Here is a 19,675-nt window from a genome sequence, read left to right as displayed (position 1 = left end):
AACCCCTTATTTGTTGTGGTGGTATTTGAACTTGTACCTTCAGAGCGTTAGCTAGGGTCTCTGGATTACTATTCCAATAGCATTCCCACTACATCTGCATCTCTCCTGGTGCCCTAGCCTACCTTCCATGGTCATTGAGTTCTGAAGTGGGACTTGAACCTACAGCTTTTAGTTCCAGAGGTAAGGACAGTACCCACTTACCAAAGTACCTCCTCATTTGAATATGAAAGATGGAAAGAAAGGGAACCATGTTTAATTTTTACAACCACCTGATAAAGGACCAGCGCTCCCAAAGTTAGTGCTTCCAATTAAACCCATTGGACTATAACCTGATGTTGTGTGATTTTTAATTTTTACAAAGTATTGATTTAACTATTTTTGGAGAATTCTGTGTACTTTGGGTCGTTCATGAGAGGGAAGAAGATACAGGTTGTTCTGCTATAATGCGCATTTCGTCACTGCAAATTGGCTGTAATGCAATTGATGAATTGTGACCATTGTTGGATAATGCATACTTTCTACTGAATGGGTAGAGCGATCTTCTACAGCGCAATTTTCTTTAGCGATTTTCCATAGCGTGATTTTCTGCAGCACAAGATTGCAGAGGAACACAACTGCCATGTTATAGCAGAATGATCTATAGAGATATGAGAAGAAGCTGGTGCTGATTTATGAGGACAAAAGGTGATAATTATGGTTCACTGAAATGGAAAAGACTAAAGAGACACTTAACAGAGATTTTTAAAATTACAAATGGTTGAGAGAGTGTAAATAATTAAAGGTTGCTCCCACTGGTTGTAAAGTTTTATTATATAGTCCTAAATTCAGAATTATCATGAGAAAAATGGAAGAACAAGTTAGAAAGAATAGTTTTAAATATATGGATATTCGTAAAAAGAAAGTTTTATCGCTCGTGGCCTGGAAGCAAAGATTATAAAAAGAGTAGAAAAATATTTTATGGAATTGGCAATTTAAAAATTAGGAGAATATAATGGGCTATGGGGATATGGCCTCAGAATAAGTGATTCCACTTGTGGACATAGATCCCCTGGTTTGATGTACATTGCTATAGCCTTTGGTGATGCTGCTTTGGTCCTTTTGGTCTCAACTTCCTGGAAAACCAAGTGGACCATCTCCCCATTTTGGCTTTTCACAAAGAACTGACCTCAGTTTAACCTGCCTCTTTAAGAATTCTGATTAATGATGTGCTGTCAAATCTGACACTGGAGTGATTTTGCTAAGCTTCCCCAGTACTGCATTAAAGTGTTAAATTAGGTTATCTACTTGGAATGGAGCACAAATCCATAAACTTTGACCCAGAGGGAAGAGTACTAACAATTTAACCATGTTGACATCCATTTGGAATAAGAAACAGTGAAATCTTCACTTAGATGGAAAATTGTTCTTTCTTCTGTATTACTTTGGTCCATAGAGTAACTAGGTTTACTGGATTTCAGGAGTCCATGGAAAGAGACAAGCCTTATTTTCTTCAATCCGATGTATGTATCTGGAACAGTGAGGCAGACTGTGATTTGTTGTCAAGTCTCATTTTACAACAACAAAATCACTAGTCTTCCATACTGTACCAGATAATTGATCAGTTGGTAATGCAGCATCCAAAGCAAGGCCTGTCCTTTTTGACCATGAACCATATGGAATAACTGAACTTTTGTTGACCTAATGGAATCTGAAAGAGTCCTATTAATTAGTACTCTTTTTGTTTTTTATTCTTGACATATTTAACAGTGAATTTATGCAACTGGGAAACAGACAAGGAACAGATCTGTGAAACAATAGGAGTTAGACACACTTTTTAATGCTTGTATAGGATGTGGGCAAGGCCATTATTTGTTGTCCATTCCTAATAATCCATGAACTGAGTAGTTTGTTAGGCCATTTCAGCTTAAAAGTCAACTACATTGCTATGGGGCTGGAGTCACATGTCGGCCAGATATGCAATAGATTTCCTTCCTTAAAGGACATCAATGAACCAGCTGGATTTTTACAACATTTGACAGTGGTCACCATTAGGTTAGCCTTTAATTCCAGCTTTTACTGAATTGAGATTTCATCTGCAATAGTAGGATTCAAACACACATAAAGGGACATTAGCTTGGGGCCCTCAAATATTTAGTCCAGTGACATTATCATTACATCAACCTCACCCTGGATTAATGATGTGCTCTTGCATCCGACACTGGAGTGATATTGCTAAACTTCCCCAGTACTGCATTAAAGTGTTAATGCTTACATACCGGTGAGGCAAGTATCTTGGATGTGTGCAAGGGAAGGAGAAACCAAAGTCCTCACAGAATATGGTTCAATTATCTGAGTCAAGGTAATAAAAACAGAAGATATTGAAAATACTCAGCAGGTCAGGTAGCATCTGTGAAGAGAGAACCAGAGTTAGTGATGACCTTTCATCGGAACTGTCAAGCATTATCTGATTTCTTTTTCATTTTCAGATTTTCAGCATCCACAGTATTCTGCTTTTCAATCGAAGACATGGGATTGTGTGTACTCACTGTGGGGCGAAAAGTAAAAACCAAATATGGTATGTTATCATTTATCAGCCAAGTGTCCAAAGCTGAGTTTATGTTTCCTGTTTACTTTTGGAAGAGCAAAGCAGGAAATCAATTCTTAAAATTATTACAGTGACAAAAATCCTCTGCAGCACTGAGTGAATAATTAGCTACTGAAGAATATATAGCTAAGTATATAAAAAGCTGAATAAATGAGTAAACAAAAAGTTGTCAAAGACAATCATTTTCCCGTAAATATTCACCATCAGCTTGTGACTAGTTAGTTTCCATGACATTTCTTTTAAACAAACTTAGATTTTAAATGAAAAGCCAATGATTTTAGCTTGTCACGTGTTCAGTTTTGTAAGTGTGAGGAGCTAGGTGACGTCAATTTTTGGTTAATAATATCAGTCAGTGGGCAAATTGTACCACACGATGAGTGTGTCACTGTGAAACTGCTCTATTATGTGTGCAACATCTTCAATGACCTTGTGCGTGAGCTTCAAAAAAATATTTCATCAGAGGAGGCTCATTTTCAGAGGTGGTCAGCTGAGTCACTGCACTTACTGCTCTCAGTCTTTCCAATTCAGTCGCCATTGACCTGGAAGAGACCGCTGATGAAATGAAATGAAGATCACACACCTCCCTTCACACTCATCAAACCAGAACAATACAGTGTTTGTTCCTTGCTATGGAATCAGTCTCAATGCAGTAACTCCTGTACCTTAGTATTTAGTACTTGTTTCGTAAAGGGTAACAGAATCACACATTGGTCCCGAGGATGCTTTTGGGGCATAATTGTGCAATTGCTTTGAAAATTACGTCTGCCCCTCCCTAACCAGTGCTGATTCCATCTTTAATTGTGGGATAAGCTTAGCAAAGTTAAGCAATTCAGGAACACAGACTCAATGTGAAACTGGACTGCTTTGATTGGAGTACATGGGGGTTTTAAAGAAACCCCAAAATGGTTGTGTCTTAGAGGCAAGGCTGATAAGTGGAATAAAAGTTAGGCTCAGAGTGATATGGGCCAATTTGTGTGTGATTTTGAGCCCACCTTTAAAGCAGACCTTCAAGAGGAGGTCAATATAAAGGAGGAACCACAGATGAAGACTGTAATTCAGATGAGACTGATATTCTTGGAAAAGGCATGGCAGACAATATCCGCAGAAAAAAAAAGTTGAAGGAAAATATCTGTGAATTGTTCAGCTATGATTATGTGGAACACATGATGGGGAGCACAGGGCAGAACTTCACCTGATGTATGAAGGTGAAGAAAGAGTAAAAAATGTGGGACAAAAGAAATGAGAATCTTTGTTCCAATCTAAGGAGTAATGTTATGAACCTTCTAATTTGAGAATGATTGATGAAATCATGCTGACGCAGTGGCTTCAGGGGGGACAGTTCTTGGCAGAAAATGCTGACAAGTGTGTTTGCTGAGCAAAGTTCCAGAACAGGAGCTTTCAGACCACCAAAAACATGGTAAGTGGCAGCATCACAGACTTCATGGAACTAGAAGTCCCCCTGAGAATTATCAGCTTGAAATCCCTTTTTAAAATCCACATGACTCTTCTCTTTCTCTGGCTCTTTCTCTCTCCTACTTTCTTGCTTTCTGAGTCTATTCTGTATTCCCACCTTCCACTCCCAGTTTCTCGCTCCATAAACTGGTGGTGCTATTTATATGACCGAACCTCTCTTTGGAAGGCAATATTTGATGAGTCAGTTGGGGCTGTACACTCAGCAAGACGCTGATAATGCTGGGTGCGAAGCTGTGACTATTATGATACAGGGAAAGTGTTCTTCCAGTTACGGAGGCAGGCGCTCTTCCTTTGCACAGCTGTCTAATTAATGGCACACTTATGTTTTTGCACTAAGGCAGAAAATTGGCTGACACTCAACACGTCTTGTTTATTTTGCAGATATTTGTATTGACAGAAAATATCTACGCCAGCCAGGCTGATCTGTTGATAAATCTGCCTTAATGGCAGGTACATTTTTTTAAAAAAATGGGCCACTAATGCTTTTTGTGCTCCTCAGCAGTTTAGTTAGGAACCTGCTGTCAAGATCTCAGTTGCTCTTGAGATTGCCTGCCTGTAGCCTTTGCCTGAAATGCTGTAATCTCTCTGCTCGCAGTGTGGCTGCTTTCACTGGAGATTCCAAAGGTTCGGAATTAAATGGAAATTAAATACATTAAGAGCCACAGGTCAGACCAGGGGATTAGCTGACATCTATTAATAAAAGAAGGATAAAAACGGAAAGGCAGTTGACATTTGGAAAATTAGATAAATTTAAATACGTGTTTTTGACTGTAAGATTGAGTCCTTGATAGATGTGTGGCCAGATTTAATGTTAGTTAAGGTGAGTTAAAGGGCCATGTTTATGCATTTACATCGCTTGCTCAGGGCTTATGTTTGCAAAGGTAAGATTGATACGAAGACCAAAACTGAGACATCTACTTTGACACTGCCCAGCAAGACCAACAAGTGGGAAATTGATATATTATCCATCCATGGGAAATCACAGGGTGCACATTCCTTGCCTTTCATATCCAGCAATCAATGAAAGTGGTGCAGCGGGAAAATCCCCACTGTTCCATGAAGAGAAGTCAAGAATCCTCCCTCCCCAGTTTTCTCCTTAATTCCTACTAATATTATGGACTCTTAGTTGGGGTGCAGTTCCTTGGGATAGTTTAGCTTTCCTTTAGGGGTAGCATTTGATTGGAGCCAAAGTTGATATTGTTTTCAGTGATAAAAGCAAAATGCTGAGACAAAATGCAGAGAATACTGGAGAATCTCAGCAGGTCCAGCAGCATCTGTGGAGGGAGAAACAGAATTAACATTTTGAGACTGGTATAAATCTTTTTCAAAACACTTGATTTCAACAAGGGTGGGTTGTTATGAAGGGGAAATATAATCTCTGAAGTCCGTGTAGCAAAGTCACAAAAAAAACTTACCATTATTTCACATTCACTGTTCACTGATCTGAACAGAGCATCAGTGTTCACAACTAAACTGCTAAGGAATTAGAATCATTGAATCTTTACTGTGTGGGAGCACAGCATTCAGCCCACATCAATCCTCTGAAGAACATCCCACCCACACCCCTACCGGTGGCTAATTCTCCTAATCTACACATCCCTGGGCACTTTGGTATGGCCAATCCACCCAACATATACATCTTTGAATTGTGGGAGGAAACTACAGCACCTGGAGGAAACCCACATAAACAGGGGGAGATCGTGTACACTCCACACGAACAGTTGCCCAAGGCTGAAATCAAACCCAGGTCCCTCGTGTTGTAAGGCAGCAGTGCTAATCCTGAACCACCGTGCTGCTCAATTAGTAGCCTAATTTTTTAAATGTGCAAGAACATAAATAGAAATGGCAAGAAAAGCTCAGCAGGTCTGGTAGCATCTGCGGAGAGAAATCAGTGTTCATGTTTTGGGTGCAGTGACCCTTCCTCAGAAGTTCTGTACCTGTCTAAAGATGTGCAGGTTAGGTGAATTGGCCATGCTAAATTCCCCTTAGTGTTCATGGATGTGTAGTCTAGGTGCTAGTCAGGGGAAATTTAGAGTAATAGGGTAGGGGAATGGGTCTGGATGGCTTACTCTTTGAAGGGTCGGTGTGGATTTGTTGGATCAAATGCCCTGATTCCACACTGTAGAGATTCTATGATCTTCTCACAACTTCTGAGGAAGGGTCACTGGACCCAAAACATTAACTCTGATTTCTCTCCACAGATGCTACCAGACCTGATGAGTTTTTCCATCAATTTCTGCTTTTGTTTCTAATTTTCAGCATCCAGCAGTTCTTCCAATTTTTTTTTTAATTGACCTGGTAATTAAAGCATATTTATCAACAGATCAGCTTAGAAGATATTCGCTTTGTTAGTGACAAGGTGACCTTTGGATCCATTTGCTCAGAATAATTAAACACAAATACATGCATTTATATTAACATCCTAAAATCCTGTGTTTAGGATGTGGCTCACCATCCTTATACATCTAGTCACCTATTGCCAGGTCTTGGATATTTTCCGTTGGGAAACTAGGAATAGCAAAGTTTCACAAGGGAGTAATGGGTTAAAATAAGCCAAAGCAAAGGAATCAACTTTCTAAAGTAAAATAATAATAATTTGATTCCTTTCTGTCATCACTTTCCTCTTTCAGGTTTTCTCGTCACCCCACAAGCTCCTTTGGCAAATTTATTATTGAATGGTCAAAGTTTTGTCCAATTCAAATTGAATATTCTGCCTTGCAGCTACCACGTAATTCAAAGCTCTATTCTCGTTCATGTCAGATTTATGCACTGCTTGAATTTCCAGTTCTGCTTCAGTTGCATTTAATGAGTTAATGACTTTGGGAGAGTGGAGGTTTGGACTTTTACAATGCTTTGGCACCCATTGTCGTCACCAATATGAACCCTGATCAGATGCAAAACTGGTTGGATGTTGAATAAAATTCCCTCGATCATGCCTCATCAAACCTTCAGGACAATATGGCTGAACTACAGAATAAAACTATCATTACATTACTACAATAAAAAAAGTTTTAATGCAAATTCATAAATACTCCAATATGTGTGAGTCTGTGCAGAGCTAGGGCTTTTAATAGGGTTTTGGTCCAATTCATTCCAAGTCAGGTGTGAGACTGACAGTTCAAGTAAGCTGAGAATTTCACCCCATGCCCCCTGAGCTACATTTAAACCTGAAAGTGGAGATCGAAGAATCATGTTAAATTCACAACCGTTCTGAGTCCCCACCATACCTATTTCTCCAGTTCTAGTGCCTGATCACTGCATGTTTCACCCTGTCTCATGCCAAAGAAATATTTTTGCAGGACTGGTGCTTGAACGGCAAAAAGCAGTCCACAGGGAGTCAATTGACCTTTAACAAGATGAGAAGAATTCACTTATCCTATCGATTCTTTCAGAATGATTAGAGACCAGAAACATAGAAATGAATTTTCACACAACATCTGTATCTGGTATTTAAGCAATGCTTATACAAAATAATTTCACATCAAGTCACACAGTCATCACCTGTTTATGTCTCCACAGCTATTAGCACAAACACCAACATCTTAGCTAAGTAAAACCAAATGGTTTCTAATGGGTTTGATGTCAGCATTTAGAATATTTGCACAATTACACTTGCAGTAATTCCTCCTTAGCTAAGTTTCAGATTTTTTGTTCCATTATCCTCATTGCTCACATGATCTTTAAAACTCAGCAACTCCTGTCCCATTCTCTCCTCTTTCCTAAGGGCACTGGCTTGGAAATTCTGTGCCCCTGTGTCCCAGTTAGAGACAAATGAAATCCAGTTGTGTGTTTTCTCCTGGAGTTTCATAGACTCCTTACCAAGGTTAAATGAAGAATGTGGGAAAACCATCAAACATATTTCCTTACTGACCCTTGCTTCTCCAATGACCATTTATATTTATTCTGATGATGTGCTACCTCAGTGTTTTGTGTGATTTGACCTTCACTTCCATCTTCAATCCTTCACAATGACTTGCTAACTATTCCAATCTTCACCTTGCATAACCTGCAAACCAACTAGTATAGCACAGAATAGAATAGCAATTTATTGTCACTTGTATTTATGAAAATACAGTGAGATGTGTGCAAGTCACCTCAACTTGGTGCCAATTTAATTACAGAAATTATCAAAAAGAAATAATTGAGACAACATTAGAACAAAGTTTGTGTTTTGTTTTGTCCACGGCTCCTGGGTTTATGGAGAGGCTGGGGGTGTCGCTGGCAAAGCAAGGATTTCCAGACAGGACTCACCGCGCTGTCACTGCCGAAGTCCAGACCAAAGTCATTGTGTCACTGCCATAGTGAGGAGGGACAGACCAGACTCACCAAGCTGCTGATGCTGAAGCCATCTCTCAATCCGTCACTACGTCAGTCACCGCCCGAAGCTGCGAGGAATGAACCGGAACCACCACGCCACCACCACTACAGCCACCACTGACACTGTCACCAGGAGGAACAGATCAGACCCACCGATGATGAAGCCTTCAATAAAGCTTCAGCCGCTATGGTCATGAGGAGTGGACATCTGGATCCACCGGTCTGCTGCCGTTGATGCATCAGGTCCTCGTAACCACCTTCCTCCACCACAGCCACAGAAAAGAAGGAAAGGTGAACTGTGAAGAAATGAAGAAACAAAACAAACAAAAAAGAAGAATGTGGCTAGCCAGGTGAACAAGAGCATATGGGTACAGAGGTCAAACACTTTCCACCATGCCATTGCCACCATCTGATAGTGCCATGATACATGTTAAGTTAAAAGTCACAAGACACCAGGTTATAGTCCAACAGATTTATTTGGAAGTACAAGATTTCTGAGCACTGCTCCTTCATCAGGTAGCATTTTTTGTACCTAAGATTTGGTCCTAGAAATAGTAGAGGCTCTTATCTACAATGGGGTCCGCACACATGGCACAGTCCATGTTTATCTCTCTGCTATCCAGTAGCTCCCTGGTCTTCTCTTCAAATCCTTTCTTCCATGGTCTTTCTGTTCCTAGTTGGTCCTCTTCCAACAGTACGTACATGTGCACAATCTTGGTGCCTTTGACTTCAGCCTGCTTCTCATTGTCTGTGCCTAGCATTAACTACCCCTTTAGTCATTCTGCCCTACCCATCTGTAACTCACTTACATTCCCCAAGTTGAGGAGGAATGGACAACAAACAGGCTCACAAACACATGTTCAACATGAGAGAAAGTTGTTCTGACAGAAAACCAGTTCAGATAAGATGGGCCTGCAAAGCCTGATTCTATACTGTAACAATTCTGTGATGTGCTGCGTCATCACCCAGAAAAAAATTTGTTTGTCAAATATTTTCCAATTAAGGCAGTGGCCATTAAAGATTTAACATCTGTCAATAAATTGTTTAAATACCTCAGTACATCAAAGGAAGATTGATGTTTTTTTCACACTGTATCACATCACAATCATTTCAAAGCGCTTCACACATATTAAATTATTTCTGAGTATGGTGGTTGTGAATGAGGCAAATGCAGCAGCCATTTTGCCTGGATGAAAAAGCAATGACCAGAAACCTGCTTTTGGTGAAGATTAAACAGATAATGTTGGTCCACATGACTGGAGAACTCCTGACTTTTCTTTGTAGCTATGCCATGCTCACCTGCACCATCAGAAAGAGCAATAAAATTGGTTAATTTCAACAAAGTGGGTTTAGGTTTAATTTTAAGTTTAGGTTATTTGCCCTGCATACTCAAGTTAGAAAAGAACAGGAGTACATTGAAGAGTGTACAATGCCACCAACATATGTATTACCTTAGGTACTAAATACCTAGGTTCAAATCTTAGGCACAAAAAATAGAGAAAATAAAGAGAAAAAGTTACATTGCATCACAGATATATGTAGTTTAAATTAAGAAAATATGAAATAAAGCTAAAAGAATAGCCATTACAGTCCTTCTCTGAGGGCTTCCACACTTGGTAACAGTTACAAGAGCAGCACTTGTTACCTACAAATGATCAGCATCTTAAACGCAAACTATTACTTGACCTGTTTTCTTTTGCCTGAAACTCAGCCTTTCCAGGATGGAGTTGACTATTACCTCAAGTTTAACGTTCTCATCCTTTTCTAAAATACCTCAAGGCATTATCCCCTCCTTATATTTGTAACACCCTGAAGCCAAATCCCTGTACTCCTTCAAAATTGCTTATTTGACATGCCCAAATTCTCATTTCTCCACCATCAGTGGCCATGTTTTACTCTACCTAGACCCTAAACTCTGGAATTCCTTCCTTAAACTGCACTTCCTCTCTTTCCTAATTTAAGATGCTCCTTTAAACCTGCTTCTTTGATTAAATCATTGGATATTTGCCCAAGTATAGCCGTATATAATCCAGCTTTATCTTCACTTAACACTCTATTTAAGTGTGTAAAACATTCAATTTGATAAAAGGCACCAGGTAAATACAGCTTGTTGTTGATTATATTTTGTTAATTGCATGACCATTGCAGTGACTTCAGCCTAATTAAAATAACAATATTGTTCCTAAAATCCAGGCTTTTAGTTCAGAGATAACAGGTAGGTCAGTCAGAATGTTTGATGATTACATAGATTTTCTCTCCCTTTCCCTCTCAACCATAGGCAGTTTTCCAGGAACATTTCTTGGCTCACTTTAGTGGAGAAGTTAATTGCTGTCAGGTGCTATCACACCTTTCACTGTAATGTATATTACCAAGAGAACGGCATGCCAGGAAATCACTGATTACAACAATAATGAGGGGGCCTTGGGGCCTGGAAGCATCTGTTTGGCCACATTTGGAATGACAAGTAATGACTGGGCCTGGAAAGCTTGCATCAATATTGAGGATGGCTGCTCAACCATTCTTGGATCAAGCCTCTCAAGGTTTTGAAGAAGCTGCCCAACAATGACAGAAACTGAAAAATAGACAGAAATTGAAATTTGTTAATCTGATCATTGCTGGAGGGGAGAGTTTGCTGTGTGTGAATAGATTGTATTACAATAGTCAAAAATTATGTTTGTGCTGCATCCAGACAAGTTTTATCATCCAATATTTAATACTGGATTTTTATTAAAGACTGTACACACACCTGAAATGATCTGGTTGTCAGTATGTGAAACAATCTCATTGCACATTTGTAAAACTGGGGTTAACTACACACACATGAATCAAAATACTCTTCTGCTTTGGATTTGTCTTGGAAGCTTTAAGTGCAAAATTCCACCTACTTAATTCAGGTATTGAGAAAAGAGCGATTGGACATGAAGGTAAAGCTAACACGCATCGAGCTGACTCCAGATTTGAAAGGATTTCTTTGTTTTCAAAGCAACAAATTTGTACCAGCTTCCCATTTAAGAACAGCTCCGAATAAGAGTCCTTCAAAAAGATTGTGCTGAATTGGGTTGGAATCTTTGGAGGCAGGTAGAATTGTGCAGTGGAGGTGAGGAAATGAGTAAAAATATCTGTGGGATCACATATGGATACAGAGATTTCTGGGACTAAATTGGTGGCTCAGTTTCACAAACTGGGGCAACATACATAAGGTTTTGGTAGAATATTACATTAGAATTCATATTATCTTGGGGAATATGGAAGGAGAGCATTGGAGTCAAGGTAGATGATACATGTGTTGGTGGGAACACCAGAACTGATGGGCTGAATTACAGCCATTCTATTATTTTTTTAGCACTGTTATACTGAATCCCAAACTTGGAAAGGCAAAACTGAGTATTCAATTCACAAGACAGACATGGTAAACAATTCTTCAAACAATTAACTTTCGTTATGCATTGTCAAGAAACAAACTACATTTTTTATCCAATGCACTCCATTGTTCTGTTAATTGAAGTGTGTTATGTATACCAATCTATAATAACTTACAACTTCTGCTCCTTCACTGATAATCATCCTGGCAAAGGCCAACACATCTGTTTGCCAATTAGTGCAACTCTGCGTCCTGAAGACCTGTGGAGATCCTGTTGAGTATAATGCAGCTGCAGTCAAAGGCTAATTACCTGAAGTTCCTTCCAGGTCATTCACTGAAACACTGTCAACAACCATGAGACCTGTAACAAGCTAGCAAATTCCCAAATTCACAGAAGATTGCCAATATTAGTAAAATAATACCTGGGGTATATAATGAGTCACAGCTCAAGGACACACTCAACTCTTCAAATCATGAATTTTCCTGGACTGTTTGTACAAAAAGCAATTCAGCCCTGGCAGTCACCGGCACTGACCTTGTGTAATCATGAATCACTAAGTGCTTGCTTCACTGTAAGGTTCTTTTTTCCTTTTAAAAGGAATGCTCGCTCTGATCTCAGTCAAGGTTCTAGATTTAGTTTCTGAATAGAGAAGCATCAGACAGCATTCCTGCTCTTGATTCCTATTCAGAAACCTTTGCATTGAAATAATCACATGTGGATGTCCGCGAGCACAGGGTCAGGCTTGGTACAGTACGTGCTGTCGTGCCTCTTCTGTAGTTAAATACACTCTGCATCCAAATTCTCCCATGAGAGATGGTCCTTGATCCCCAACACTTTCCCTTCTTCTGTGATGTTACAATTGTGTGGCACAGTGTCTCATCAACTAGGAGAAAATTGGTTTGCCAAATATTTATCAAAACATTTGTTTGCCATTTTTTGCTCAACACAGAAAATGCAAAGTGCTGGGGAACAGCAATGTAAGAACCATAAGAACTCAAGAAATAGTAGCAGGAGTGGGTTATCTGGCCCCTGGAGCCTGTTCCACCATTCAATAAGATCGTGGCTGATCTTTTTGTGGACTCAGTTCCACTTATCTGCCTGCTCACCTTAGTTCTTTTACTGTTAAAAAATGTATCTAATTTTTGCTATAAAAACATTCAATGAGGTAGCCTTGATTGCTTCACTGGGCAGGGAATTTCACCAATTTTTAACTCTTTAGGTAAAGAAGTTCCTCCTCAACTCAGCCTTAAATCTGCTCTCCCTTATTTTGAGAGTATGCCTCCTAGTTCTAGTTCTATACCCTGTAGTTCTAGCAAATACCATTGGAATTGTGGTTGAGCTGCATTCAAGCACCTTTAGAAGAAGAGTTGCTGGGGAAAGGGAATATGGGGAACTTATAGGGAATAGAGTCACTATGATGATTAAACATTCATAGCTGTCCTTTCAGAGTGTGGCTAATGTAGTGACAGATGATTGCTGTTTTATATCAGAAACTAAACTCCATCAACAGCTGAAAGACCTTTCACTTACAGCTATCTCCAACCACCAAGAGGAGATTTGCACTTCACCAGTACAGACTGGCTTCAAGGTCTGATTCAGAGGACCAGTGTTCAGAATCATACCATTCCCCATGTTGCAATGCAGCCTCTTTGACAGTACTCCGAAATGCTAAATAATAGAGCGGTTTAACACAAAGGAATTTTGACTGCTTAATTAAACTTCATCGCAACTGATTAAAATCTGAATACCTGACAAGAAAGACACAGCATGAGAGACAGAGACAAAGACAATGGAATTTGAGACTGGCAGATGACACAGAGGGTTGGCATGTCACTGCAGAGACAGACAAAGAATTCATGACTGCCCACACGTGACACAGAAAGTGACAAAGATTGACACATCCTAAAGAGAGAAACATACTGACACATCAGACAAAAACCAGACAGACAAGAAACAGAAAAAACAGAACTTAATCCCACCTGTTTGGTTTTGACTGAAATCATCTAAAGCAATGTTAATCATTGACTGAAAGAATATTGATTTAAATATTTAACTAGATTGACTTGATCATGTTTTAAGAAATAAGCAATTATTGAATTTTGAATGTGTACCTGTCTGGCACAAAAATCTTGAAAAGGCAGTCTGGTAATAGCAGCTTTGATCAACATTGAAACTCCTACAAAACAGATTCAGAAGAAAATGGTTACAACGACATCAAAAATGGCACTGAATGGCAGGAAACATGCTGCTGACAATCTCTGTTTCCCTGAACCTTTAGGTTTCAAATGGAGCATCCTACACATTCCTGCCCCTCGTCAAATCATGTGTTTATCGAAAACAAATGTCATTAACTTATTTTTTCTTGAAATTCTACTAAAATCTTTTTTTCTCTATACTTATCCCTTACTCAAACAATTTATCTGAATTTATCTGTTCATCTTCAAACCGCTTCTTTTCTCTCAATACTTTTGAACATTAGGGGTCTGCTACATTTTGAGTCGTGGTTCCTTTACAGAATGAAATAGCTTCTGCTCTGGGTTGATGTTCTGGGGAGTGCATCTCACACAGCAGGACCAGCGTGTGACAAGACTCAAACAGAAGCTGAAGAAACATCATTAACTTTGAAAAGCACACATTAGTCATCAGTAATGTAAGTGCTGCCTTGTTGTCTGATGAGACTGGTGCAAATAGATTAGTTGAATGGAAATGATAGAGTAGCAAGAACGAAGTTGAAAGTGTCTCTCATTTCACCAACCTGGGAATGGGCCAGGTGGTGGGTGCATGATGAGAATGCAAAGGCTATCCAGGTGTTGCTCGGAGTCTCCTTCCCCCAACTTGTTGCTAACATGTGTCCTCTCAGAGCACATTAAGAAGAATACCACCTATCACTGCAGTTTTGCAAAAATAATGTCGGGATGAAAATTACCAAGTACACCTGAAGTAGTTTCTCATCAGGTCATTGAGCTTCTAACAAACCCGACTCAATACCAACATTTCCCAGAGCATACAACATCTTTATATTATTTTGGTAAGATTCAGCTCCATCACTGTCTGCTGACTCCAATCAGGAGTTTCCACTTTGCTTCTGAAAGGACGTTTTCCTACAAAACCTATCTATGCACTGTGTGCTTTAGTTGCCCTGTTTTAATGTTGTAAACATACAATAGTCAGTAATAACTGTTTAATTAAATAGTGTCCGATCTGAATGCAGAATGGCCCTGGGTTTCTGACATCCTATTTGTGTCATTGTAGATACACCGCCAGAGTCAGCTCCAGATTTTTCCCTATTTACCTTGTAGCAGCACAGATTTAGCTGCACATGTGCAAGATCACTACATTCCCCCTGTCACCACACTCTTGAACTGTTTATGTCTCTATTCATTTAGCCTCCTTATGCGGTCAAGCTCTGGGTCTCTAGCTAGCCATGTAACACCCTGCGTTACTGGCACAATTTCAGTGGCTGCTAATCCAGCTGCCTCACTTCTCCTGGCTCAACGTCTCTCCAGACAAATATATGGTACAAAGGCAGAATTAAAGAGCACTTTAAACTCCTTGATATCATGTAATATAGCTACTTTTGAGGAGCACCGAAGTTAATGTGCTGCAGCCTTAAAGTGGTCTGTGCACACACACCTGAATTTTGAATGCGGCAAATATGTTTTCTCCCATCCCTCCTTTCCGTTGATCTAACATGTCATTCCTCAAAAGGCTCATGATTCACAGACATTTACAAAGTTCTCAACTGCTGTGTTCAGGCTCTCTACATCTACGTTGATCTCTGCGAGCAACGTCTTTGTTTCTACAGGGAACAAAGGATTCAATACAATGCAGTGCGCACTCGGAAATCAAGAAGACCTGGTTTTCACTGTACACTGTGCTGCTGTGAACGGTTTCTACTCATAGGAAGGTGCAAGTGGGAAGAGAGAGTCAGAAATGTGTTACACAAAGGTAAATGACAGCCAATTAAAACATCATTGTACAAATTAAAATACTCAGTTTACAGGAGGCACATTATTCGTTCAATAACTCCTTGTTAATTAAAGTGTAATCATCTTGCTGTTTGCCAGAGCTTTTAACAGTGACCTGAACTGCCTCTGAGCTCCGTTGTTTCTCCCCATTATCCTCACTCACTTTTTTGGTTTGTGAACTGTGACTCAGTTATTGTTCTGAGAGGATCTTTGGGCATCTGAGAACCAAAGGTCAGTTCTCACCCATGAGCCTGACTACCTACGCTCAAGCTTGTTCCTGTCTTCAACCACTGTCCATATACAAACACATGGGCACAAAGAAATACTGCAGCAGAAGTCACCACAATCAGAAGCTCAGCAGATTTTTTCCAATGCTACAGCTGCAAAGTCTCTGCTGACTTGGGTCCCAATAATTGACATCAGTTAATTGCAGAGGCCCAAGAGATTGTCAGGTACATTTGTAACTGGTCACTCCTCGACTGTCAAACCTTGAATAGCAGACAGAAAAACTGAGTCTGTTCTAACATCTGATGGCTGCCGCTGATGTAATTTCTCCTGAGCATCTATTTTTAAACCAGTGCTATGGAAGCAGTCTCCATTAACAGCATGTTGTGCCAGACCATGTAGCGTCCATGAATCATGAGATAGCGTCTTGGCCAAGAGAACCAGCAAATGCCAACAGCACCACTTACCTTACAACTAAGCACAAGAGCACTCCTCATCAAGCATCTCCTGACAGAGTTATAAAGGATGAGTCATCAGGTTTCAGAGCAAGTTCTTTGTTTGCGGGACCTAGCTGTGACAGTCAGCTTTGTTTTAATCACCAACGCATCAGGCTGCAAAGAGCTTTTGTAAGGAATTTTACACTGTTATTTGAATTCTGCTTGAAAACGTGAAGCGCATTGAAAAGAGCATGCCAATTCCTTCTTCGTAAAAATAAAACTGCTTATCAAATTATTATATTAATTTGCCAAGAACCTCAACAGCACCATCAATTGACGTATCGTCTCAGCTGGTTCACAAAGATGAACTGTAAAATTTCAAACATTAAACTTAACAGCTCAGTTGCTTACTAGTTAAAGACACGAACGACTGTACTGAATCACACAGAAGGGGGATACAAATTAAACATGGTCTAATTGGAAAGTCCATTCTAATTCCTGTGTTTGTGGGCTAAGGAAATCCCAAAAGCCATTGTTCTCTTTGTTGTTTTAGGTTATCTGATCCAATTCGGTGGCCACAGCCATTGGAGTCAGTGCTGCCAGGCTAGGGAAGCGAGGACAGATAGCAGCCAAGGTTTCTGATCCTGATCACTATCTATTGACAACCTGGGGATTGGTACATATCTGTTAATTGTGGTCAGAATTCGTTTTGATTCTGATGGGAACATATGAGCAGGAGTAGGCCATTCAGCTCCTTGACCCTGCTTTGCCATTCCAAATCATGGCCTATTATCTGCTGCAATGACAGATTCCCACACTTTCCCATACCCCTTGTTAACATTTCCAGAGACCCCGGGGATATCCTTTTGGAAAATGCTCACGCTTACCTGCTTTATTTTCTCGCCGTAAAGTGCTTGCTCTCACTCTGGCTACGTTCCCCTGAAGTCTTTTTACATCTCCCCCACACCTCACATTCTCACCAAACTCTGTGTAACCTGCAAGCTCAGGAATATAACAGCTGACCCCCACTTCCACCCCCACCTCCACCATCCAAATCATTGCTTGTGAATCAGTTGTGAAAAGCTGAGGCCCAAGCATTGCTATTTGCAGTACCCCAGTAATCACAGGCTGCAAATCAGCGTTCCTGCTAAGCTGCAGTCATGCACAAACGCTCTGATGTTCCATGCATGTCGATCGATGGCAGTATGCTAACCGCGGCATTGACTTCCACCTCTGGAAGCTGCAGTCATGCAGTCAGACTTCAAGGCCCATGCTGCCGTTAAAAAAATTAAAGGAGAGAGTGATCAATTTTCCTACACACTACTTCCTACCTGTTAACCAATCCATAATCCATGCTAATAGATTACCCCAATTCCCAGCCATTTTAATTTTGTTTATTCTGTAGCGATTGTAGTGATATTGATCAGATCGACATCAGCCCCATCACTGATTGGGGCTGTTAACCTGGTTCAATCAGGGAGCCCTGGCTGGCAGATATAAACAGGAGTGTCAGACATAGACTCATAGAGGTGTACTACACGGTAACAGACCCTTCAGACCAATTCATCCATGCTGTCCAGATATACTGAAGTAATCTAATCACATTTGCCAGCATTTGGCCCAATCCCTTTAAACCTTTCCAATTCATATACCCATCCAGATGTCTTTTAAATATTGTAATTATACCAGCCTCCACCACTTCCTCTGGCAATTCATTCCATACACACACCACCCACTGATTGAAACGATTGTCCCTTGGGTCCCTTTTAAATCTTGTCCCTCTCACCATAAACCTATGCTGTCTAGTTCTGGTCTCCCATAATCCAGGGAAAGACCTTTTCTATTTACCCTGTCCACGCCCCTCGTGATTTTATAAACCTCCATAAGGTCACCCTTCAGCCTCCAATGTTCCAGGGAAAACAGTCCCAGCGTATTCAATCTCTCCCTTTTGTTCAAATCCTCCAACCCTGACAACATCCTTGTAAATCTTTTTTGAACCCTTTCAAGTTTCACAACATTCTTCCCATTAAGTGTAATGTCCTACCTTAATTTCCTGATCACTCTGAGAGCTGGCTCTGAGGGAGCTGGATCAGTGTCAAGGACTCTCCATGTGTAAATAGACAGTGACTTGGTGATAGGATACCAGTCTCTGTGGAGTTATATGGGACTTTATCAAAAGCCTTCTGAAGATCCAAATACACCACACTCACTGGTTGCCCCTTATCAAGTAAAAGTTGCATAGTGCCAGAGAGCTACTCTCTCATCAGATGGTGGTTTAACCTGATGGTCACCACACCTCAAGCTGAGGGGAGAGGTTAAGAAGGAGGGACTTCACTGTAACCTCAACATTATTACTCTGCTCGTAACATCCACAAACACACTCTATTAAGTTTGTCAAACAGGATTCTGCCTTCATAAATCTATGGTGACACTACCAACTCAAACAATTATTTTCAAAATTTCCATTGATCACATTCTTTAGTTTAGTTTAGAAAGGCATCATGTGTCAGCACAGTCTTAGTGGGCCGAAGGGCATTCTCTTGAGCAGCATTGTTCGTTGTTCTTATGATAGATTATAGCATTTTCCCTGCTACTGACCTCAAGCTAATAGATCTGTACTTCCCATTTTCTCTCTCCTTCCTTTCTGAAACTGTGCAGTTGCACTTGTAAGCTTCCAATCTGGCAACTGGTCCTGGGGATTTCAGTCCCATTCACCTCAATGATGCAACTTTTTCACTAACACAAATTGTTCCCATTCCAAACTTTTACTCAACCTTTGGATTTTAATTATTTCGGGAATCTTCTTATGTCTCCCTCTGTGGACACAGACACAAGGTAGCTGGTTTCTCTGCCATTTCTCTTTGTTGTGTTATAAACTGCCCTGTCTCTGTCTATAATGGGCCCACATTTGTCTTTCTTAATCTTTTCTTCTTTATAAACCTATGGAAACTTGTACAACATGTTTGTAAGTTTCTTGCTATTTTGCATTCATATTCTATTTTCTGTTTCTGCATCACTTTCTTGGTCGTCCTTTGTAAATTCTAAAATTTTCACAATCTTTAGGTTTGCAAATTCTTTGGAAATGTTATAAGCCTCCTCCTTTGATTTAAAACTTTAATTTCTCTTGATTACTAATGCTCTCTTGCATTTCCTGTTTTGTTTTGTTGAAAGGAATTTATTTTTAAGTATTAAGTAGAGGGCATGCATTTAAGATAACAGTAGGGAGCTTCAAATGAGATAGGAGGGGAAAGTCTTTTACGCAAAGTGGTAGGTGCCTGGAACTCACAGCTGGGATAGTGGTGGAGGCCG

At 40.1% G+C, this 19,675-nt stretch overlaps 1 long non-coding RNA gene across 1 annotated transcript in view; it reads right to left on the bottom strand.

Moving 5' to 3' along the window:
- Positions 1 to 1,824: 1,824 nt before the first annotated feature.
- The window catches only part of LOC140468986 (uncharacterized), a 37,362-nt gene continuing 19,511 nt past the window's right edge, over positions 1,825 to 19,675 (bottom strand). Inside the window, exons 3-5 of the long non-coding RNA XR_011955911.1 lie at positions 13,848 to 13,912; positions 11,912 to 12,006; positions 1,825 to 8,670 (exon numbers count right to left, since the gene is read on the bottom strand). This is a non-coding gene — a long non-coding RNA (uncharacterized lncRNA). The remainder of the gene's footprint in view (positions 8,671 to 11,911; positions 12,007 to 13,847; positions 13,913 to 19,675) is intronic.

Source organism: Chiloscyllium punctatum, chromosome 48, assembly GCF_047496795.1.
Source record: "Chiloscyllium punctatum isolate Juve2018m chromosome 48, sChiPun1.3, whole genome shotgun sequence".
Lineage (NCBI taxonomy): Eukaryota > Metazoa > Chordata > Chondrichthyes > Orectolobiformes > Hemiscylliidae > Chiloscyllium > Chiloscyllium punctatum.
This window is presented reverse-complemented; position numbering and strand designations above follow the sequence as displayed.